This window comes from Scyliorhinus torazame, chromosome 6 (assembly GCF_047496885.1).
Source record: "Scyliorhinus torazame isolate Kashiwa2021f chromosome 6, sScyTor2.1, whole genome shotgun sequence".
Lineage (NCBI taxonomy): Eukaryota > Metazoa > Chordata > Chondrichthyes > Carcharhiniformes > Scyliorhinidae > Scyliorhinus > Scyliorhinus torazame.
The window spans coordinates 270,356,502-270,378,486 of record NC_092712.1 but is presented as its reverse complement, the minus strand read 5'-3'; the positions used below and the strand labels follow the sequence as shown (position 1 = coordinate 270,378,486).

Below are 21,985 nucleotides of genomic sequence, written 5' to 3'. Positions count from 1 at the left end.
CAGCGATCCTTGATGCGATCGGCTTTAACAGAGGAGACCCCGTAGAAGGCCTAAATAAGTGCAGGCAAAAGAAGACAGAGCACCCCACAGCGTTTGCTGGACGCTTGTAGATTCACTTCACCGCAGTTTTTGGACAGTTAGCCCGCGCCCATCTGTCCCCAGATAATATGGCCAAATGGACCTGAATTATGGTCTCCCACGCCACAGATGCAGGATGAAAAGCTAGCGCAAATTATGACCCCTCAGATGCAGCCCACAATGAAAAATGGGTTTTGAAGAGATTGTCCCGCGCTTGGGAGCAATCAGTCCAAGGCAAAACCGCATTTATAAAACCCGATGAAGAGCAGGCAGACATGCATCCAGTTAGGACGCACCAGAACCCCGCATGGGTAAACGAGGGAAGAAACAGCCCACAGCAGCCTAAATCCAACGAATGCTACAATTGTGGCCAATTAGGACATTACGCACGAGAATGTCAAGCCCCCCCTGAAACAGCAATGGAATCAGCCCACAAATGCCCCCAGAACCAGTGACGACACTAACAGCCCCAACCCCCCACCCAGGGAACCATACCCAAGGGAGCAATACCCCAGAGAGCTTGCTCCACCTTATGTGCCCCAGGGGTCATGTTACAACTGTGGGCAGCCAGGACACTTCGCCCGAGATTGCAGGAGACCCCCACCACCAGCTAGACTCGCCCCCAGATATGAAAGAGAACGCCATCCACAGCAGCTGCAAGCTCCCAGCTGCCCCATGCAAACTGTGAGCGCTTACCCACCACAACCCATGGCAGCGTTACCTCAGCAAGGCCACTTCATTTTTCTTTCGCTCCTCCTTCCTCTCTTCTTCGGTCACACTACACTGGCTCCATATGCTAGTTACACCCCAGTCCAAATGTGATTTACGATGTCCTTTCTGATGGAACCTGCACCATTTTCGTTGTATGTTTGTCCATTAGTGTTAACGTTAAGTATTGTTCGTAAACTTGAAAGTTTTCACGGCCCCACGTCACCACTCCTTTGACGCCCAGTGCCTGTTAGAGGAACTAGTTTGTCAACAGAAACCAGTTTAAAGGTACAAGTTTGTCGCCAGCCAACTGTTCAGAGGAACTAGTTTGTTGACAGAACACGGCTCATAGCTACTCTCCTGATTCGCGAGGAAGCCCCCACGACGACCACATTCTTACCCGTTCTTGCTGGTTGCTCAGGCAGTGGAGAAACGGCATTGGTCCCCGCCCTGCCTGAGGACCGGCCCTCTGGTCAGCTACTCTCGGGTACAGCACAAACGGCATTGATCACCGTCCTACCCGGGGATTCCACCCATTTCTTACCCGCCGCGGCCCATACGCACCCCATTTTGGGGCTCGTTACGTTCAATTTTCTTTTGTTTGGTTTTGGCAACCCTTAGGTTGCTTCCGTATGCTATTTACATCCTCAAACACTGGGATGGTAAATCACACAGGCTGCGAGACGGCTCGCAGTATGGCAGTATTTTTCTTAGATGTCTTGTCCCAACATCTGGTTTAAAAAAAAAAGAGGGAGTCACAGATGGTGACCAATTATAAAGGGAAATTGGCAATAAACGACAGACAGACAGACAAACGAGATCTTAAGCAAGATGATAACAGAAATTATGCTTGTGTTCACAGAACTCCGGAACCTCAGGAACCCCAGAGGAAGGCAAAGAAGTAGACTGACAAAGATGAAGACAGCCTTCGTGTTCACATGGATCTTAGCGGGATCCCTTCAGTTGCGTGCGGACGCTACCCCCCTGACCCCTACCACACAAACCATAAATGTTTCTCACCCCTGCAATACACGGAACCCCGAGATAACTAGTCCAGCAACTGCTAGCAATACCCCGACCTGGTGTGATAGGTTTATCACCTGGTACTCACTCTCATGTGTAGTCGAAGCACTCTTAGTGCAGGTGATACTTTGCAGTGCCGTGCAAACGTTTAGAGTTAGGAAATGGCAAAAGAGAGCATATCGCTCTCGCACCACGGTATACAGGTTTAGGTCCCCCATTTCCGGATTTCACCAGACCCCCGAACCCATTGGGGCGGATTAAAGTGCATCCATTTTTCTTTATGTATTCTGTAGAATAAAGAGATGTAAACCTCTGTGTCTGACTGCTAGGCCAGAGAAATGTGTGTGCGGCTATTTTGTACAGTTTAAGATGTATAGATTATTTTTGGATTGTTTAATGAGGATAGTTTATTGAGAATAGTTAGAGGTTCCAGTTTTATTATTTTTCTGTAATGCATGTATTAATGTCATAGCGCCCCGTAGAGTTTTATGATAATGAATGTATTTGAAATGGTTTAGGTAAAATTGTGTTTCATAGGATAGGACAGTGTAGAGCCTAAGTATGGGTGCCCCGTTTGGTCAGAGGATGAAGACGACGCAGTATGTGATCCTTCATGCTTCGCGTTGAGGATCACAAGGAGGGAGTGTAGCCATCTGGGATGGCCACGTCCCGATTACAAAATGGACACTTGCAAAGAATGCAGGGAAAATTGGACAATACTAAGAAACAAGTAGGTGCAAGGTCTGTCTGTTGATTAGAACCTTAAGCTCTCAGACAGGACAGAAACTGCTAAGCAATCTACATACTAATGAGCCATCTCCGTGGACAAAAGGGAAACATTTAGATACACAATGTTAAGGCAGACACCCCGGCGCCAGAAGAGACTAAAACAAAGCAGACCAACGGTCACCTAGGACACGCCCAGCAATCAGGGAACCACTCCTCTATTGGAGGAAAATCGATACGAATGATTGGGAAAGGCCCAATTAATTAAGGCACAGTTCAAGGCCCGCCCAAAAGCACGCAAAGCCCTTTTGAGTACATAAGCACTCACCAAAGAGAGAATCTTTCTTCTTTAGCCTTGGCTCTCAGCGAAGAGAGACCAGCCTAGCAGCTGCATCAGACCAAGTAAGTTCCAAGTCAACGCACGCTACGAGATAGACGCTCCTAGTTGCTATCCTGTAAACAGCTCAACCCAGCAGCCTCAGAACCGAGCAACGGCCATTGTTCCTCTGACTGAGTGGGCACCCGAAGCTAAGTATAGGCTTTTAGTAATAGTGATAGTTTAGTTTGCAGAGTTTATGCATGAGTAGATTTGACTGTGTGTAAATAAATGAGCATTGCTTTTGAACTTACTAACTGGTGTATCGACTCTTTGATCAGTATTTGGTTCTGAACCTTGTGGCGGTATCGAAAGATACCTGGCGACTCTTGAGCAAACGTAATTAAACAGAACCAAATTAAGAGACACACAAAGAGAGCAACAGAACGAGTCGGGTGGTCTACAATATAAGCAATTGGTGCCAGTTCTGTTGCCAGCGAGCCTAAGTGTCCTGGCAACTTTAATGAAATCTCATCTACATCCTCTACATAAATGCCGCAACCGGTAATTCTCTTTCCGTTCAAAACTGTGGAGGAGCCATCCACATAAATTTTCAGGGGTGCGCACGTGTCTGTGGGCTGGGGTCTCTGGGTGTATTAACTGCTTCCCTGGGAGCTGTCTTAGGTATAAATTGGCCTGTGTTGTGTTTTGTGGTGATGATCTCACACTCATGAGGGGTTCCTGCATATTTCAAATTATCGGCTAGGAAAGTGTGGGTCTTGGTTCTTTTGACTGTAATATTCCGTCCCTGTAAAAGAAGGGTCCAACGGGCTGCGCAGATTTGGCTGACTGTGCCATCTTTAAGTCAACCGTCTAACTATAGCTGTGTTGGGGTGTGGTCTGTGAGGATGGTGATGGGGTTGAGTCCTGTAATGTAGGCAAAGTACTGTACTGCCGAACAAACTGCGAGCAGGTGCCTTTCGCAGGCAGAAAATCCTTGCTCGACAGGATCTAACACGCATGTAATTGGTCATGGCGTTCCTGGAGGAGTAAGGCCGAAAGGGTTCGGTCGGTGCTTGCAACTTCGATTGCGTACGGGGAAAGTGGATCTCGGACCTGTAATGCGGGGGCTGTACTGAGGACTCTTTTTAAAGCATCCATGGCATCCATGTGCTGTGGAAGCCATTCCCAAGGTGCCTTTTTCTTGAGAAGGTCGGATAGGGGCGCTGCTTTTATGGGGAAACCATCGATATTGTTTCGGCAGTAGCCAACCAGTCCTAAAAATGACCGGAGGGCTGAGACATTGTGGGGAAGAGGCAATTTGACGATCGAGTCAATTCTCTTTTGCTCGATCTCGCGTTTACCAAGTGGTATTACTGTACCCAAGCAAATCACTTTTTCCTGCAAAATCTGGGCCTTCTTGGGGTTGACTTTTACATCCAATTTCTTTCAGGAGTGCTAGGAGTTCGGCGAGAAGTGAAATGTGCTCTCCCTTTGTGTCTGTCTGTAGTAGGAAGTCATCTACATTCTGGACCAGACAATCGGGGCGGGAAAATTTTACTCGTCCATTTGCCAGCTGTCGGTGGAAAATGGAGGGGGAGTTGTGGAAGCGTTGTGGAAGGCACGTCCACAGATATTGTTGTCCCTGGAATGTAAAGGCGAATTTGTACTGGCACGCTTTATCCAATGGAATGGACCAAAAGCCATTACTAATGTCCAAAACCGAATTTTGTTTGACTGGAGTCCCTGTTTGAGCATGGTCTCGGGACTTGTGGCTACGGTGGGGGCTGCTACTGGGGTTACTTTGTTCAGTTCCCGGTAATCAATGGTCAGTCGCCATGATCCATCGGGTTTCCTGACGGGCCAAATTGGTGCATTGTTTGTGGAGGTTACTGATCTGAGTACGCCTTGATCCAGCAAACTCTCTATTACTTTGGAGATTTCTCCCTCTGCCTCTTGGGGAAAGCCATACTGCTTTTGGGGTCTGGGGTCGGGACCTGTCATATTTACCAAGCCAGCTATTTTGCCACAGTCGTGCTTGTGCTCTGCAAATGCTGTTTTGCGTTGCTGCTGGAGTTCCCTAACCTGTTTGTCCTGACTAATGGCTCGAGGGTCGAACCAGAAGTCTCCTACTGAGCTAATCCTGTTTTCATAGTCTCCAACTGTGGGGGTTCGTGCTGCCTTTGTCATTCTCCAAAACACATTTATTAACTGGATCAAAAGAGAGGTTGTGGGAGCTCATAATTGATTCAAATTGATTCCTAGGATGTGTTCAGTTGTCTGGGGTAGATCGACCAAAACTACGGGGTGTTTAGTTGTAATTTGCCCTATTTGTATCGCTACAGGGGCTGTGATGTGTCCTTGTTGTAAATGACCTGCAAAGCCGCTGAGTGTGATGGTGTCTGTTGTGGGCCACGTGTCTCGCTGAAACATCGTGGAGGAATTGAGTGTGGTGCGGGACCCTCCTACGTATCTGCAGATACCTAAATTTGTTTCCTCTCGCCAATCCAAATTTCTCCTCCAGCTCTCTCAAGCTAGGAAAGCTCCCTTCTATAAACATATCCCCCATCCTCTCAATTCCTGCCTTCTGCCACCTCCGGAATCCCCGTCCATCCTTCCTGGGCAAACCGGTGGTTATTGCAGATTGGAGACCAGACCGATGCTCCCTGCACTCCCACATGCTTCCTCCATTGCCCCCAAGGCTGCCACTACCACGGGGCTGGTGGAGTACCATGCCGGCGGGAACGGCAGAGGCGCCGTTATCAACGCCCCCAAACTGGTACCCTTACATGGGCCTCAATTGTTTACAATCTATATAAATGACCTGCAAGCGAGGACAGAGTGTAACATAGCAAAATTTACAGATAATTCTAAAAGCAGGCAGTGAAGAGGAGACACAGATTTTACAGACAGATATAGTTAGGCAAGGAGATTGGGCTAAAATTTGGCAGAAGGAGTTTCATAGATCATAGAATTAACAGTGCAGAAGGAGGCCATTCGGCCCATCGAGTCTGTACCAGCTCTTGGAAAGAGCACCAAACCCAAGGTCAACACCTCCACCCTATCCCCATAACCCAGTAACCCCATCCAACACTAAGGGCAATTTTGGACACGAAGGGCAATTTAGCATGGCCAATCCACCTAACCTGCACATCTTTGGACTGTGGGAGGAAACCGGAGCACCCGGAGGAAACCCACGCACACACGGGGAGGATATGCAGACTCCACACAGACAGTGACCCAAGCCGGAATCGAACCTGGGACCCTGGCGCTGTGAAGCAATTGTGCGATCCACAATGCTACCGTGCTGCCCACGGTTTAATGTGCATTAGTGTGAGGCTATCACTGTGAGGCCGAGAATTCAGGGGGAATCCCATTTGTTGTATTCCAAGCTCCCCCTGCCTAAAAGCCCACTGGCCGGGGAGTGGAAAACTCAGGTTTCTTCATTAAAGGACATTAGTGAGTCATTGGGAGAGGGTTTCACAACAATCGGTCAGTTTTTCTCAATTTTGTTTTAGCAGATTTTTTTTAACTAAATGCAAATTCTCCAGCTGATGTTATGGGATTTGAACCCATATTGTCTGGATTACTCATCCAGTATCATAATCACTGCAATTGCATGATGGATTTGAATAAAGAGACTAAAATATATAAGTAGGTCTGTCGACAGCACATTCCCATTGATGAAGGAGCTTGTGATTGCCTTCATCTTGAATGTGCAAACGAAAGCAAACACAGCTGAATCTACCTTGTCCTCAATGTGCGGACAAGCTTGTTATTCCTCCAGGTGATTTGCCAAAAGGAGTGTTAGGTCATGGATAAATCGTATTGTTTCTCCTCCCCTCAGCCCATTTCATTCAATCCTGCCTCTGTCAATAGGTGGGAAGTAAACATGCCCTTGAATCAATTAACAGATCAAAACATCTCGACATTCCCATAAACAAATGTTTATTTTAGAAATGATTTATCCCTGCCAACCCCTGGCAGGAGATTTGCTTATGTGTGCTAATAATTGTTTAATTGTTTCTTACACCGATTAGCTCTTTCACACTCTAGTATCCAACAACCTGCATCTATCCATATTTCGTCTGATGGCTGCTGCAGTGACCTTTTCATCCAAATCTCGAAGTTTCCATTTAATGAATAGTGAGCCCAAACTTGTTTTTCTATTGAGGTTTTTATTTATTTAATTCAGTTTGCATTTGTCAGAAACAGTAGCATGGTGATACAGGGCATGAATTCAAATCTCACCACTACAAATGGGAAATTTATGTACAGATAAATCTGGAATAAAAAGCTTGTATTAGTAATGGTGACCATCAAATTACTGGATTGTTGTGAAAACCAATCTGGGATCTGTAATGTCCTTCAGATAGGGAAAGCAGCATGGTGGCACAGTGGTTAGCACTGCTGCCTCACAGCGCCAGGGACCCGGGTTCGATTCCAGCCTCGGGCGCCTGTCTATGTGGAGTTTGCACTTTCTCCTTGTTTCTACTTGGGTTTCCTCCCACAGTCCAAAGATGTGCAGATTAGTGGATTGGCTATGCTAAATTGCCCCTTGGTGTCCAGGGATGTGCAGGTTAGGTTACGGGGATAGGACAAGGTGGGCGGGGGAGTGGCCCTGGATGGACCTCTTTCGGAGGGTCGGTGCTAACCAGAATGGCCAAATGGCCTCCTTCTGCACTATGATCCTATGAACTCTTAACTTTCCCTGGTATCGCCTAGCAAGCCATTTAGTTCCATCTAGCCTAACAAAAAGGACCAATAAACACAAACCAGGACATACAACTTGGCATCAGTTCAGACAAGACAAAGGCACAGGATGTGATAAAGCCACTGCCAAGTTGACCATGTAAAGTCGTCACAAATATTTGGAACTTGTGCTAAAACTAAGAGAACTATCCCGGAGACTAGACAAGCAACAAGCTGACATAATAATTCAGAACATACCTTTCAACCAATGTCCCAGACTCACACATCACCATCCCTGGATTTGCCATTTCTCCTGGCAGGACGAATCCACTAAAAATGGAAGTTCAGTTGCATTCAGTTGGGATGGAGTGGCTTGGGAGCCCTCAATATTGACCCCGGGTGCCATCAAAGTCTCTTGCTAGCAGCTCAAACACAGGTACAGAAGCTTCCTACTGCCTTCCCCTTATCATCCTCCATCAATTGGTGATTCTTTACTATCAGTAACACTATTTGTTGCCAATTCTTTATTCCACTCACGGAGGTGTGGTGTGCTGCCTTCATGAACCACTGAAGTCTATGGGGTTTGGTACACCCACAATGCTGTTAGGAAGGAAGTTCCATAACTTTGGCTCATCAAGATGAATGGCAATAAAGTTCCAAGTCAGGGTGGCATGAGACAAGAAGGGAAAATTGCAGGTGGTTATAATCCCATGTGTCTGCTGTCTTTTTCCTTCCAGATGGTAGACAACACTGGTTTGGAAGGTGTTGTCGATGGAACCTTGGTGAGTTGCTGCAATGCATCTTGTGGACAGTACCACTGCTGCCACTGTGTGCTGCTGATGGAGGAGGTGAATGTTTAAGGTGGTGGATGAGTGTCGATCAAGCTGCCGGATTTGGCCTAGATGTTGTCAAGCCTTTTGAGTATTGGGTCTGCAGCCGTCCAAGCAAATGGGAAATATTTCATCGTACTCCTGATTTGTGCCTTGTAAATGGTGGACAGGCTTTGGGAAATCAGGAGGTGAGTTAATCGTGGCAGATTTCCCAGTCTCTGACCTACTCTTATAGCCACGGTATTAATATGATTGGTCCAGTTTAGTCACTGGTCAACGATAATGATGATGGTAGGGGATTTAACAATGGCACGGAATATCAAACAGAAATGGTTAGATTCTCTCTTGTTAGAAATAGTAATAGGCTGACATTTGTGTGGCATGAATCTTACTTGTCACTTATCAGCCTAAACTTTAATGTTACCGCACTCTTGCTGCATGTGTGCATGGAATGCTTCGAAAGTGACTAATTTGCATTTGTTGATGGGTGAATTTGTTAGCTTACGTTTAGTTAGCAGATTTTGCAATGCTATGTTGTGCCCAAGGGGAGGAGAAGAGAATTACCATGAACCCTTGGGTGAGAGAAAAACTAGGTACAGGCCAGTTGTGAATGTTGGCCGCTCAATAAGATGTAAACCTGGCTGGAATCGTTCATGATATTAGCGGGAAATTATATGCACGACGGGATGAGCAAGGACTGGATGGTTTTCTATGTATGCACCACAATACAATCCTGAAACCACTCCTGTGACTGGCGAATCAAAGGATTTTGGCATTTGCAGGTTGTTGCCTAATGATGACAAAAGTGTTGCTGATCCAAACGATGGCCCATTCCAGGATGAACATAGAACATACAGTGCAGAAGGAAGTCATTCGGCCCATCGAGTCTGCACAGACCCGCTTAATCCCTCACTTCCACCCTATACCCGTAACCCAATAACCCTTCCGAACCTTTTTTGGTCACTCAGGGCAATTTATCATGGCCAATCCGCCTAACCTGCACGTCTTTGGACTGTGGGAGGAAACCGGAGCACCCGGAGGAAACCCACGCAGACACGGGGAGAACGTGCAGACTCCGCATAGACAGTAACCCAGCGGGGAATCGAACCTGGGACCCTGGTGCTGTGAAGCCACAGTGCTATCCACTTGTACTACCGTGCTGCCCGTGCTGAAGAAACTGGCTGTGATACACATCTAAGTGCTTGCACAGGCTTTCCCTCGAACAACCGGCGGGGAGATGGTGGCATAATGCTATTGTCACTGAACTAGTAATCCAGAGACCCAAAGTAATTCCCTGGGGTCCTGGGTTCAAATCCCACACCTGCAGATGGTGAAATTTGAATTCAATAAAAATATTCTAATGATGACCATGAAACCATTGTCTGTTGTCAGAAAATACCCACCTGGTTCCCTGATGTCCTTTAGGGAAGGAAATCTGCCGTCATTACCTGGTCTGTCCTACATGTGACTCTAGACCCGCAGCAATGGGGTTGATCCTTAAATGCTGGCTCCAGCCAGCGACTCCCATGTCCCATGAATGAATTTTTCAAAAACCCCATTGGCCAACTGTGTAATAATGGAGGTTGGAGACAGATGTTCCATTGCACGCTCTCCAAATTGTGTGGTGTAACGGTTTGAAAATAGGTTGTAAAATGCCAGACGATTGGCGATGTCTTTTCCTGCGCCAACCAGGCTAGCTGATGAAGGAGAGAAATTGTCAATTTGGTTGGCCAGATCTGGGGAGAAAAATCTTTAATTTGGTTAACCAGGTTGTATAACCCCATTATTTTAAATTTACGTACGTGGAGCTCAAGACCAGCCCTGATTGGACGAGCAGGCTCAAAGGGCCACATGCTCCATTCACTCTCCCATTTTCTGTGTCATTGTGTGAATTTCAACCTGAAATTCTCCACTGAAATTCTCGGTTATGTTGGTCTTGCAAAAAATAAATTTAAAAATGGAAAAATAAACATGCACCTCACATGGATTTTCATTTTGAAAATGGGAATGTTTCCAACCCATGAAATAGGCACTTGGGAATATTGCGAGTTAATTGATTCTCATCTTCAGTGTCATAGGTGTAAACGCCAGGCAGACACTCTGTTTGGCTGCAGAGACTATGGAGATCTCCCAAAGTCAGGGGAACATTTTTATTTGGCTGTCAACCTGTCAATGAGTTCCATTTAATTCAGCAGCTTCATTATTTTATAAGAGCCAGTAACAGATTAGTGTACACTTGCAAACATTCCAGCACAGTTCGCCCGCTGATGCGGTTTTCCACAACCCAGCGCCATTCTGTATTTTCTTGACGCTATCGTCGTTTGATGCTGTCAGCAAGGGCCTTCCTGCACTCGCCGAAACACTAGCGGCTGAGGGCAGCATTTTATCTTTTTTCTCTGGCGGGTTTGTAGCAGGAAGGCGGAGTGAGTCCAGCAAAACTCCTTCCCACAACCCTCCCACCTACCCCAATCTCCCACCCCAATTTGATAGCCTGGATAAGGCCAATGCCAGCCCTTTCCCCAATTACTTAAAAAAAAAATGTAAAGTACCCAATTGTTTTTTTTTGCAATTAAGGAGCAATTTAGCGTGGCTAATCTACCTACCCTGCACATCTTGGGGTTGTGGAAGTGAGACCCACAGAAACACGGGGAGACTGTGTAACTTCACAGGGACTAATAACCATGGCCTGGATCGAACCTGGGTCCTCGGCGCCGTTAGGCAACTGTGCTAGCCACTGTGCCGCCGTGCCCCCCCCCCCCCCCACTTTTCCCTGATTATGACCCTTAAGTGATCAATCAATGACCACTTAATTGCTGGTCCCGCGCAGCCTGACTTTTCAGCCTGGCAGGTGTCGTAATATCCACTCATGTATATAATGAGATACAGACAGGCAGTGACTGACACACAGAATAACCAATAAACACACAGGACACAGAACAACCAATCACCAGACAGGACACTGCAGGGGACACCACCACTATAAAACACACAAGGCATCAAGACTCTGCCTCTTCTCACTGGATACAGCTACAGAGATAGTCAGGGTGCACAGTGCAGTGAGCACCGTCTCCATGTGACAGAGAGCCAGTCTGACCAAGCCAGACAGAGGTTATCAGTTTAGATTAATAGAGTGTCAACCCACAGCAGATTATGTACAGCAATCAGCAGGTTCAGTAAAACAGTGTTGAACCATCTCCTGTGTCAGAAGCCTGTTTCTAGTCTTACTACATCCAGTTGCAGTCAGTGTTAAACCAACTCATATAACACATCAAGAGGGGTTCATGAAAAGCAGGTAAGCCCAGAAGGTGACCCTGCGTAGGGAAGGGAGTTGGGGTGGGGGTGGCTGTTGTGGTTGCTTTTCCATTAAGTAGCCTTTCAACATTGCCCGCCCCACCATGACAAGGTGTGACCCCACGGATTCCCCCTCCCACCCGGCTTCTACGACACCCTCAATCTCACCCTCTGCCCACACCCCAGGCCTTAGATCCCCTCCCCACTCTGAGACCCACAAACCTAACTAGGGTGGAATTTTCCATTTTGGAGACTAAGTGTGGAGGTGGGAGGGTTTTTCGGCACATTTCCCGCTTGGTGGCGGGGAGGGGAACCGCACCCGATTTCACGGGTTGGAAGCTCATTAATGATGCTTGGTTGAGCAGCTCTCCAAATCACATGATAGGGTGAGATTCGTCCATCCCGCCATCACCGATTGGGGTCAAAGGTCCGGTCACCATATTTAAACACCACCCGAACGCACATTCACTCTCGCCTGGCTAGCTGTGTGCCTGAAACGTCATGATTATGGCTCTAACAAAGGAAAAAGCTGCTCCCACATTCAATAATGTTTCCCCTGAGACCCTCATCCATGGATTTCACCAGCATTGGGAGGTTTTCAACCCGCGGGATGGCTCCAACAGGAGCACCAGCCTCACCTCACCGGCCTGGAAGGCAGTTCCATGGGAGGTCAGCTTGTCAGGCAACCATTTAGCTCAGTGGGCTAGACAGCTGGTTTGTGATGCAGAACAAGGACAGCAGCGCGGGTTCAATTCCCGTACCAGCTGAGAATTCTGAATTCTCCCTCCGTGTACCCGAACAGGCGTCGGAATGTGGTGACTAGGGGGCTTTTCGCAGTAACTTCATTGCAGTGTTAATATAAGCCTATGTGTGACAATAAAGATCATTTAACGTAATTCAATGCAGGATGAGGATGAGTGATCCCATCCCCTCTGCCAGGGGAAGTGACCCTTCAGCTCACACCAATCTCATGCTCTCCTGGTGGCATCATGCAGTCAGAAGGTTATACTCAGCACTTTAACATCTCCAATGTCTCATCGATTATACTCCACAAATTCCACCCTCAGCCCTCAGTGAGGAGGGCTCGGCACACAGAGTCGGCATGCAAGCTTCCCAACCTCTGCTCCATCCCGTCTCATTACATTCCATCCATTTGTCTTCTTGCAAGCAAAGCTGGCCCACAACAGGTTGGAGCTATCCCAGAGTGGTTGAGGGATGGCTGGCAACCAGGAACCGTCCAGATTTGAGGAGGATGCTGCAGGGGCTCAAGTGCGGCTCCAGCGACCCGGGTTCAGGTCTGGCCTTGGGTGACTGTCTGTGTGGAGTTTGCACGTTCTCCATGCATGGGTTTCCTCCGGGTGCTCCAATTTCCTTCCACAGTCCAAAGATGTGTTGGTTAGATGCATTGGCCTTGCTAAGTTGCCCATTAATGTCCAGAGATGTGCAGGTTAGGTGGGGTTGCTGGGGTGGAGCTGGGGAGAGGGCCTAGGTATGGTGCTCTTTCAGAGGGTCGGTGCTGACTCAATGGGCCTAGATTGACCTCCTTCTGCAGTGTAGGGGTTCATTCTATGGGAGGACATTGATAGCTCCCGTGGGGAAGGTTAGATCGGCCTCTCCCAGAAAGCCAGTACGGATGAACCCTCCATGAGTTGATCACATCCTAACATTCAAAGTGAGTGACATGCAGTGTTGTATTCAATCTGTTCATGAACTATCTATCTTCTCTCTCTTACAGGCAGCATCAGATACAGACAGATCAGAACAGGCAACATATGCCCCAGCTATCTCTGCTGGGGATCTAGTTGAAGACCTGTCACTGCATTCACTTGTACCCTCCACCAGCTCAGAGACACACACCCTAGTGGATCATAGATCTAGATTAAGCTTGGGGTCACATTTTGGGGAACACCTCACTGACATGTCTCTCCAGCAGTCAGAGGCAATGACTGTCCAGGTCTCTGGCACTCAGAGGACTATTGGAGATCAGGCATCCCTTAAGTCTGAGTCAGATGATGAGCCTCTGGAAGTTGCCGTCTCTGACATCATTGGATTGCAAAGACAGGGTGGTGGAAAATCAGGTAGAGTTGTGAAAGACGGTCAACAGACTAGAGTGAAGGATGGAGAAGTCTATCCGCATTCTGTCTAGAGTATGTTTTAAGCTGCTTATGGATAAGGACAAGTGTGGTCCTCAGGTGAAGGTGTTAAACTGGGGGAAGGCTAATTACAACAGCATTAGGCAGGATCTGGAGAGTGTTGACTGGGCGAGGCTGTTTGAAGGAAAATCAACATCCGGCATGTGGGAGGCTTTCAGATGTCAGTTGATTAGACATATACCTGTGAGGACGAAAGACAAGGGTGGCAAGTATAGGGAATCCTGGATAACAAGGCATATTATGAACCTTGTCAAAAAGAAATAGAAAGCAGTCATAAGGTCTAAAAGTACAGATGAAGTTCTTGAAGAATATAAAGAAAGTAGGAAGGAATTTAAGATTGTTAAGTAATGGGTTAAGAGACATTGCAATTAGTTGTCTCATTTATGTTATTGTCCATTAATTGACACTGATATGTAAAGGGGCTTCAGGTGGCCTCTGTGAGGTGGTGTGTTAAGAGTTTTTTGCAGACGATGTGGAAGTGAAATAAAGGGTGTTTGGTGAAAAGGAACAAGAACTTTAGACTCTTCATATCACAGCAACTAAAGCGTCTAACAATTGGTAGCAGAGGATGGTTGCTGTGTAAATGTGAAGGTTTGAAAGATACAACTTTTCCAGATCAAACCAAGGAGTGAGTGAGAAAAAAAAAAAAAGGGATATATGGCTGAACCGAGGATATAGATGGCTGGATATGACTATCCTCCCTTATTTTCTGAAAGGGAATCGTACGACCAATGGAGAAGTGCAGTAGTTATGTGGACTAAGGTAACTGCTTTGGGAAAGAGAAAACAAGGTATGGCATTGGCTCTTTCTCTACCATATGGCAGTAAAATCTGAAACAAAGTGCTTTCTGAGCTGGAATTGGAAGAGTTAGACTCAGAAGAAGGTCTGGAGATTTTATTACAATATATGGATAAGATTTATAAGAAAGATGACTTGTTAAGTGCGTATGAAGCATGGTCGGATTTTGATAAGTTCCAGAATATCTCCATGAAGACTATATAATGGAATTTGGCAGACTATATAAAAGGCTGCAGAAACACAACCTAGAATTTCCACAGTCTGGGTTGGCCTTTAAAATACTTGACTGTGCTAGAGTGAGCAACATGGATAGGCTCCTGGTTTTGACAGAAGTTCAGTTTACTGATAAGGATACCTTATTCGAACAGATGACAAAAGCTTTACAAAGGTTTCTGGGGAAACATTCGATTCCGATGGCTCTGATGACCCAAATAGGTCAGCCTGTAATAAGGCAGAATATGGAAGATACACTAGTAACAGGATGGCGAAATTGTATGTCTACGAACAGGGCTCAAGACTATAGACGGAGACCGAGACAAGGAAATTATGAAGACAGAAACCCAGTTAGAACCTACAATAGGAAGATGAACCCCAGAAATGCACGGGGCATGAGAAATCGATGATTTCGATGTGACTCTCAATACCATTATGCTTTCAACTGTCCAACTTGTTATGATAGAGTGTTTGAAGTGACACATGACACGGAAGAGTCAGAAGAGGAAAAAGATAGTGACCAGAAAGAAGGCATTGTCCTATTGACAAGCAGTTTTACGCCGGTAATCATAGAATTTACAGTGCAGAAGGAGGCCATTCGGCCCATCGAGTCTGCACCGGCTCTTGGAAAGAGCACCCCACCCAAGGTCAACACCTCCACCCTATCCCCATAACCCAGTAACCCTACCCAACACTAAGGGCAATTTTGGACACTAAGGGCAATTTATCATGGCCAATCCACCTCACCTGCACATCTTTGAACTGTGGGAGGAAACCGGAGCACCCGGAGGAAACCCACGCACACACGGGGAGGATGTGCAGACTCCACGCAGACAGTAATCCAAGCCGGAATCGAATCTGGGACCCTGGAGCTGTGAAGCAATTGTGCTATCCATAATGCTACCATGCTGCCCCAGTAATGAGGGTGTTGGTTGCAGAATCCTTCAACTGTGCTATATTGGACAGTGGCTGTACATCTACTGTGTGTGGAATTGACTGGTTAAAATGTTACCTGGACTCTTTGAATGCTGAAAATCGTAACAAGGTTAAGGAATTTGAAAGTTCCACAAGTTTCAGGTTTGGGGATGATAATACTCTGAAGTCGCTGAAAAGAGTGGTGATCCCTTGCAATATTGCCGGAGTGAATCATTTCATTAGCACGGATGTTGTATCAGGTGAGATACCTTTGCTTCTGAGCAGACCGTCGATGAAGAAAGCACACATGAAACTGGATATGGAACAGGATAAGGCAACAGTTTTTGGAAAGACGGTGGACTTGCAATTTACACAGTCGGGACACTATTGTATTCCATTATTGACAAATAATTTTTCAGATAGAGTGGTAATGGCAGTTGAAAATGGGACTTTAGCTGATAAAAAGCTTGTGGTATTAAAACTGCATAGGCAATTTGCACATCCGTCTCCTCGGAGGCTGAACATTTTATTAAAGGATGCAGGGGTAAGGGATGACGACTATACTAAACTGATAGAACAGGTTAGTGACTGCTGTGAAGTTTGTAGGAAATACAGAAGGACACCAGCACGACCGATAGTAACCCTACCTTTGGTCAGGGATTTTAACGACATTGTGGCCATGGACCTTAAGATCTGGGATAAAGCAAATAATATATTTATTTAGCATTTTGTAGATTTAGCAACCAGATTTAGTCAATCAACGATTGTACGAAGTAAAGAAAAGAGAGTAATTCTGGATCAAATCGTGGAAAAATAAATAGGGACAGGAATGGAGCCACCGGCAAAATTCCTTACGGACAATGGGGGAGAATTTGCTAATGATGAGTTTAGGGATATGTGTGAAAACATGAATATCAGAGTTATGAATATGGCTGCAGAAAGCCCATTTAGTAATGGTGTCTGTGAAAGAAATCATGCTGTCATCGATTACATGCTTCAGAAAATTTTGGCAGATCGACCAGATTGCAGGCTAAATTCAGCTTTAGCATGGGCAGTACATGCAAAGAATTCATTGCAGATGGTTGGGGGCTATAGTCCTTATCAATTAGTGTTTGGTAGAAATCCTAAAATTCCGTCCATTTTGGATGACCAGCCTCCAGCTTGGGAGGGGACTACAATTAGCTCTGGTTTTGCTGAACATTTAAATGCATTACATAGCAGTATAAAAGCTTTTCTGGAAGCAGAAGTCTCTGAAAGAATTCGCAGAGCTTTAAGACATAACGTACAGGCACCAGATGCCGTTTTTCAGCAAGGAGGCATGGTATACTATAAGAGAGACAATTCTAATGAATGGAAAGGCCCAGGGAAGATCATAGGCATAGATGGCAAAACAATTATTTTGAAACATGGTATTCAAACTGTTAGGGTCCATTCATCAAGGACAATGGGTACACATTACAAATTTTCAAATTTAGACAGAGCAGACAGACATGACGAGGAACCAGTCATCTGGTATGCATGTGTTACAGAACTATGAGGATCAATTAACTGATATAGACAGGGTTTCTGTGGATGAACACAACACTTCTGGTGAATTAGAACAGGCCATTTTTCCGAAAGGGCAACTGACAAAAGTTGGTACAAAAGTGACATACTTGCCTGAAGGGTCTAGTCAATGGAAGGATGCAACTGTTATTAGTAGAGCAGGGAAGGCCACTGGAAAGTATAAACATTGGTTGAATGTACAGCATTCAGGGGAAGGAGTCAAGACAATGGATTGGGAAAACGAAGTTCAAAAATGGAGGGCACAGAAACGCAGTGCCAGTTCAGATAGTACATTGGATAGTGAACAGGTCCGCAGGAAAAGGTCGCGAACTATTGAAAGGACATCCCACAGCAGAAGGGAAAGATCAAGCAGTAGCAGTACAGAACGAGATACCAGGTGGGAGAGGGGACGTAGTTTGTCAAGATCTCGGAACATGAGTAAGACTAAGAATACTAATAGGAGTAGAAGCCCACATGCACGTGAGATTTTGGTGGCTTCAAATAAATTAGATGAAAAAGTTATTAAAGAAGCTAAACAGCAAAAATTGCATAGTTGGAGTGAATTTGGGGTATACACGGAAGTACCGGATAGGGGACAAAGAGCTCTATCCCACAGATGGATTTGCACGGTAAAGGTTCATCCGGATGGAACTTATAAGGCAAAGGCCAGGCTTGTGGCACGGGGATTTGAAGAAAACTTAGAAGATCAGGATTTAAGGGTAGATTCACCTACAGCAGGAAAGGTTATTTTCAAGATCTTTTTGGCTCTATTAGTCACAAAAGCATGGGAATGCAAATCTATAGATATAAAAGCTGCCTTTTTGCAGGGGCATCAGCTCCAGAGAGACATTTTTCTCCGTCCTCCTAAAGAAGCAGCTAACACAGAAGGGGTACTCTGGAAGTTGAACAAATGTGTATATGGATTAAATGATGCATCTAGAGTCTGGTATTTTTCGGTAAGGTCAGTTTTGTTAAAGTTAGGCTGTTGCCAGTTGAAAGCAGATCCTGCAATGTTTTACTGGCACTATAAAGGAAATCTTTCTGGCATTTTTATGATGCATGTCAATGATTTTTTGTGGGGTGGGACTAGAGATTTTGAAGCTATTGTAATCTCTGGTTTGAGGAAAGAATTCAGGGTTGGAAGTCAGGCTTCCGGTGCATTTAAATATATTGGACTGGAAATTGGACAGACTAAGTTAGGGGCAACTTTACGTCAGCAGTCTTATTTGGAAAGCATCACGCCAATAGCAATTAGTCGTGGCCGAGTTTCACAAAAAGACGCAATGGTTTCAAAGATAGAAAAAGAGCAACTGCGAAGTTTAATTGGGCAACTGAACTGGTTAGGTAGACAGACTAGACCGTACGTGAGTTTTGGTGTCTTAGAGTTGAGTACAAAAATGAATGATCCCAAAGTGGAAGACATAATAAGAGCAAATAAAGCGTTGGCCAAACTAAAAATGCAGGAGTGTGTTTTGAAGTGACCTTAAGCACTTGAAACTCATAGTTTATAGTGATGCATCCTATGCAAATTTATGTGATGGGGTTTCAAGCGCAGGAGGTTTTATAATTTTCCTTTTGGGGAACAATGGTTAATGTTGCTCGCTTGTGTGGGAAACAAAGAAAATAAGGAGAGTGGTAAAAAGCACTTTGGCTGCTGAGACGTTAAGCCTTGTAGAGGCGGTGGATATGGCCTTTTATATAAGTATGATATTGACAGAAATTTTGGGAATGGGGATTTAGGTAATATACCTATTGACTGTCACATTGACAATAAATCCCTGTGGGAAAATGTGCACTCTACAAAAAAGTGTCAATGAAAAGTGGTTACGGATAGACATCGCAAGTTTGAAGCAGATGTTGGACAGAGGGGAAATAACAAAAATTAAATGGGTCGACTGGAGCTATCAACTATCAGACTGTTTTACGAAAAGAGGGGCGAGTTCACAGAAACTTTTGGATATTGTTAATGAAGGGCACTTGTTTCTGTGACTGTTTTTTCTCTTGTCCAAACAAAAAACAAAAAGGGGGGGAAATCATGTGTGTTTTTGAGTTTCTTGAAATTTTGTTTTCACCTAATTATTATTTTTTCTCCAAGGAAGGGGAGACTGTTAAGTAATGGGTTAAGAGACATTGCAATTAGTTGTCTCATTTATGTTAAGTATCCATTAATTGACACTGATATGTAAAGGGGCTTCAATTGGCCTCTGTGAGGTGGTGTGTTGTTAAGAGTTTTGTGCAGAGGCTGTGGAAGTGAAATAAAGGGTGTTTGGTGAAAAGGAACAAGAACTTTAGACTCTTCATATCACAGCAACTAAAATGGCTAACAAAGGGAGGAGTTAGGAAGGCTAAAAGGGGTCATGAAATGTCATTGACAAACAGGATTAAGGAAAATCCTAAGGTGCTGTATACATATGTAAAGAGCAAATGGGTAGCCAGAGAAAGGTTTGGTCCATTCAAGGATATTGGAGGGAATCTATGTATGGAACCAGAGGAAATGGAGAGATACTAAATGAATACTTTGCCTCAGTATTCACCAAAGAGAAGGACTTGGTGGATGAGGTGGATAGGGTAGCATGTGTAGATTTCTGAGTCATGTTGATATTGATAAAGAGGTGTTGGGCATCTTAAAAAGTAGATAATTCCGGATGACCTGATGGGATCTATCCCAGCATAGAGAGTGAGGCAAGGGAGGAAAGTGCTGGGGCCTTGAGACAGTAATCTTTGTATCCTCATTGGCTGCAGGTGAAGTTCCAGAGGACTGGAGATTAGCCAATGTTGTTCCATTGTTTAAGGACAGCAGGGATAAACCAGGAAATTATAAACCAGTGAGCCTTTACGTCAGTGATAGGGAAATTATTGGAAAAGATTCTTAGAGACAGGATTTACTCACATTTGGAAACAAATGGACTTATTAGTGATGGACAGCATGGTTTTGTGAAGGGGAGGTCATGCCTCACTAATTTGATCGAGCTTTTCGAGGAAGTGACAAAGATGATAGATGAGGGAAAGGCAGTAGATGTTGTATACATGGACTTCAGTAAAGCCTTTGACAAGGTACCTCATGTTGACTGAAATAAAAGGTGAAGTCACATGGGATCAGAGGAGAGCTTGCAAGTTGGATACAGAACTGGCTTGGACACAGAAGACAGAGGGTAGCAGTAGAAGGATGCTTTTCTGAATGGAAGCCTGTGACTAACGGCGTTCCACAGGGATCAGTTCTGGGACCTTTGTTGTTTGAAATGTATATAAATGATTTGGAAGAAAATGTAGCTGGTCTGATTAGTGAGTTCACAGATGACACAGGAATTGGTGGAGTTGTGGATAGTGAAGAGGATTACCAGAGAATACAACAGGATATAAACTGGTTGGAGTCTTGGGGGCGGAGAGGCACTTTGGAAGGTCCAATGCTTGTAGGAATTACACAGTACATGGTACAACTCTTGCGAGTATTGGCAGGCAGAGAGATCTGGGCATTCATGTCCACCAATCACTGAAAGTGGCAACGCATGTGGATAAGGTGGTCAAGAAGGTATACGGCACGCTGGCCTTCATCGGTCGGGGCATTGAATATAAAAATTGGCATGTCATGTTGCAGCTGTACAGGTCCTTAGTTAGGCCTCATTTGGAATATTATGTACAGTTCTGGTCGCCACACTGTGGTGATATGCATCAATGTAAATACACAAGGGGTTAATGTAAATAGACTACAACTAAGTAAACACTAGAGGGAGCACCAGAGATGTCATGACATGCAGACACACAGCTAATGAACACATAGAATAGGACTCGACCAATGGGCAGTCAAGACTCCCAGAGGTGACACTATCACAAGGGGGCATTACGCAACCCATATATAAGGACAGGGCACACATGCTCTGTCTCTTTCCACAGGCGACACTTAGAGAGTAGGACAGGGGCAGATCAGAAGCATCACACCCACCACGTGGCCTAGAGCAGACTGGTTAGTTAGACTGAGTTACTATAGCACGATCAGCAGGAGAGTTGATCTGTGCTAATGGTTCAATAAATCACTTGAACTTACTTCAAAGTCTGGAGTATCTTTTGGTCAAAGCTGCATCGAGTTGCAGCCTGTGTTATCCCAGAGTACATAACACAACACACACTACCAGAAGGATGTGGATGCTTTGGAGAGAGTACAGAAGTGGTTTACTAGGATGTTGCCTGGTTCGGAGGGTATTAACTAAGAGGAGAGGTTGGGTAAACTCGGTCTGTTCTCACTGGAATGACAGAGGTTGAGTGGTGACCTAATAGAGCTCTATAAGATTATGAGTGGCATGGACAAAGTGGATAATCAGATAGGGTAGGAGAGTCAAGTACTAGGGGACAGAGGTTTAAAGTGTGTGGGGAAAAGTTTAGAACAGATGTCCGAGGCAAGTTTTTTACACAGAGGGTGGTAAATATATGGAACGTGCTGCCTGAGGAGGTGGTGGGAGCAGGTACGATAGCGGCATTTAAGGGGCATCTAGACAAATATATGAATGGGGTGGGAATGGAAGGATACAGACTCTGGAAGGGCATACAGTTTTAGTTTAGGCAGGTACCATGGTCGGCGCAGGCTTGGAGGGCCGAAGGGCCTGTCCCTGTGCTGTATTGTTGTTTGTTCTTTGATATTGTGGCTCTGACATGCAAGCACCTCAAGGTCTCCATGGGAAGTGTGGAGGCCACCTCGGAGAACT

General features: G+C 45.5%; 1 long non-coding RNA gene across 1 annotated transcript in view; it reads left to right on the top strand.

The window, feature by feature from the left end:
• LOC140425809 (uncharacterized) overlaps positions 1-2,971 on the top strand; it is a 42,633-nt gene extending 39,662 nt beyond the window's left edge. The window contains exon 3 of the long non-coding RNA XR_011948022.1: positions 1,649-2,971. This is a non-coding gene — a long non-coding RNA (uncharacterized lncRNA). The remainder of the gene's footprint in view (positions 1-1,648) is intronic.
• The last annotated feature ends 19,014 nt before the right edge of the window (positions 2,972-21,985 follow it).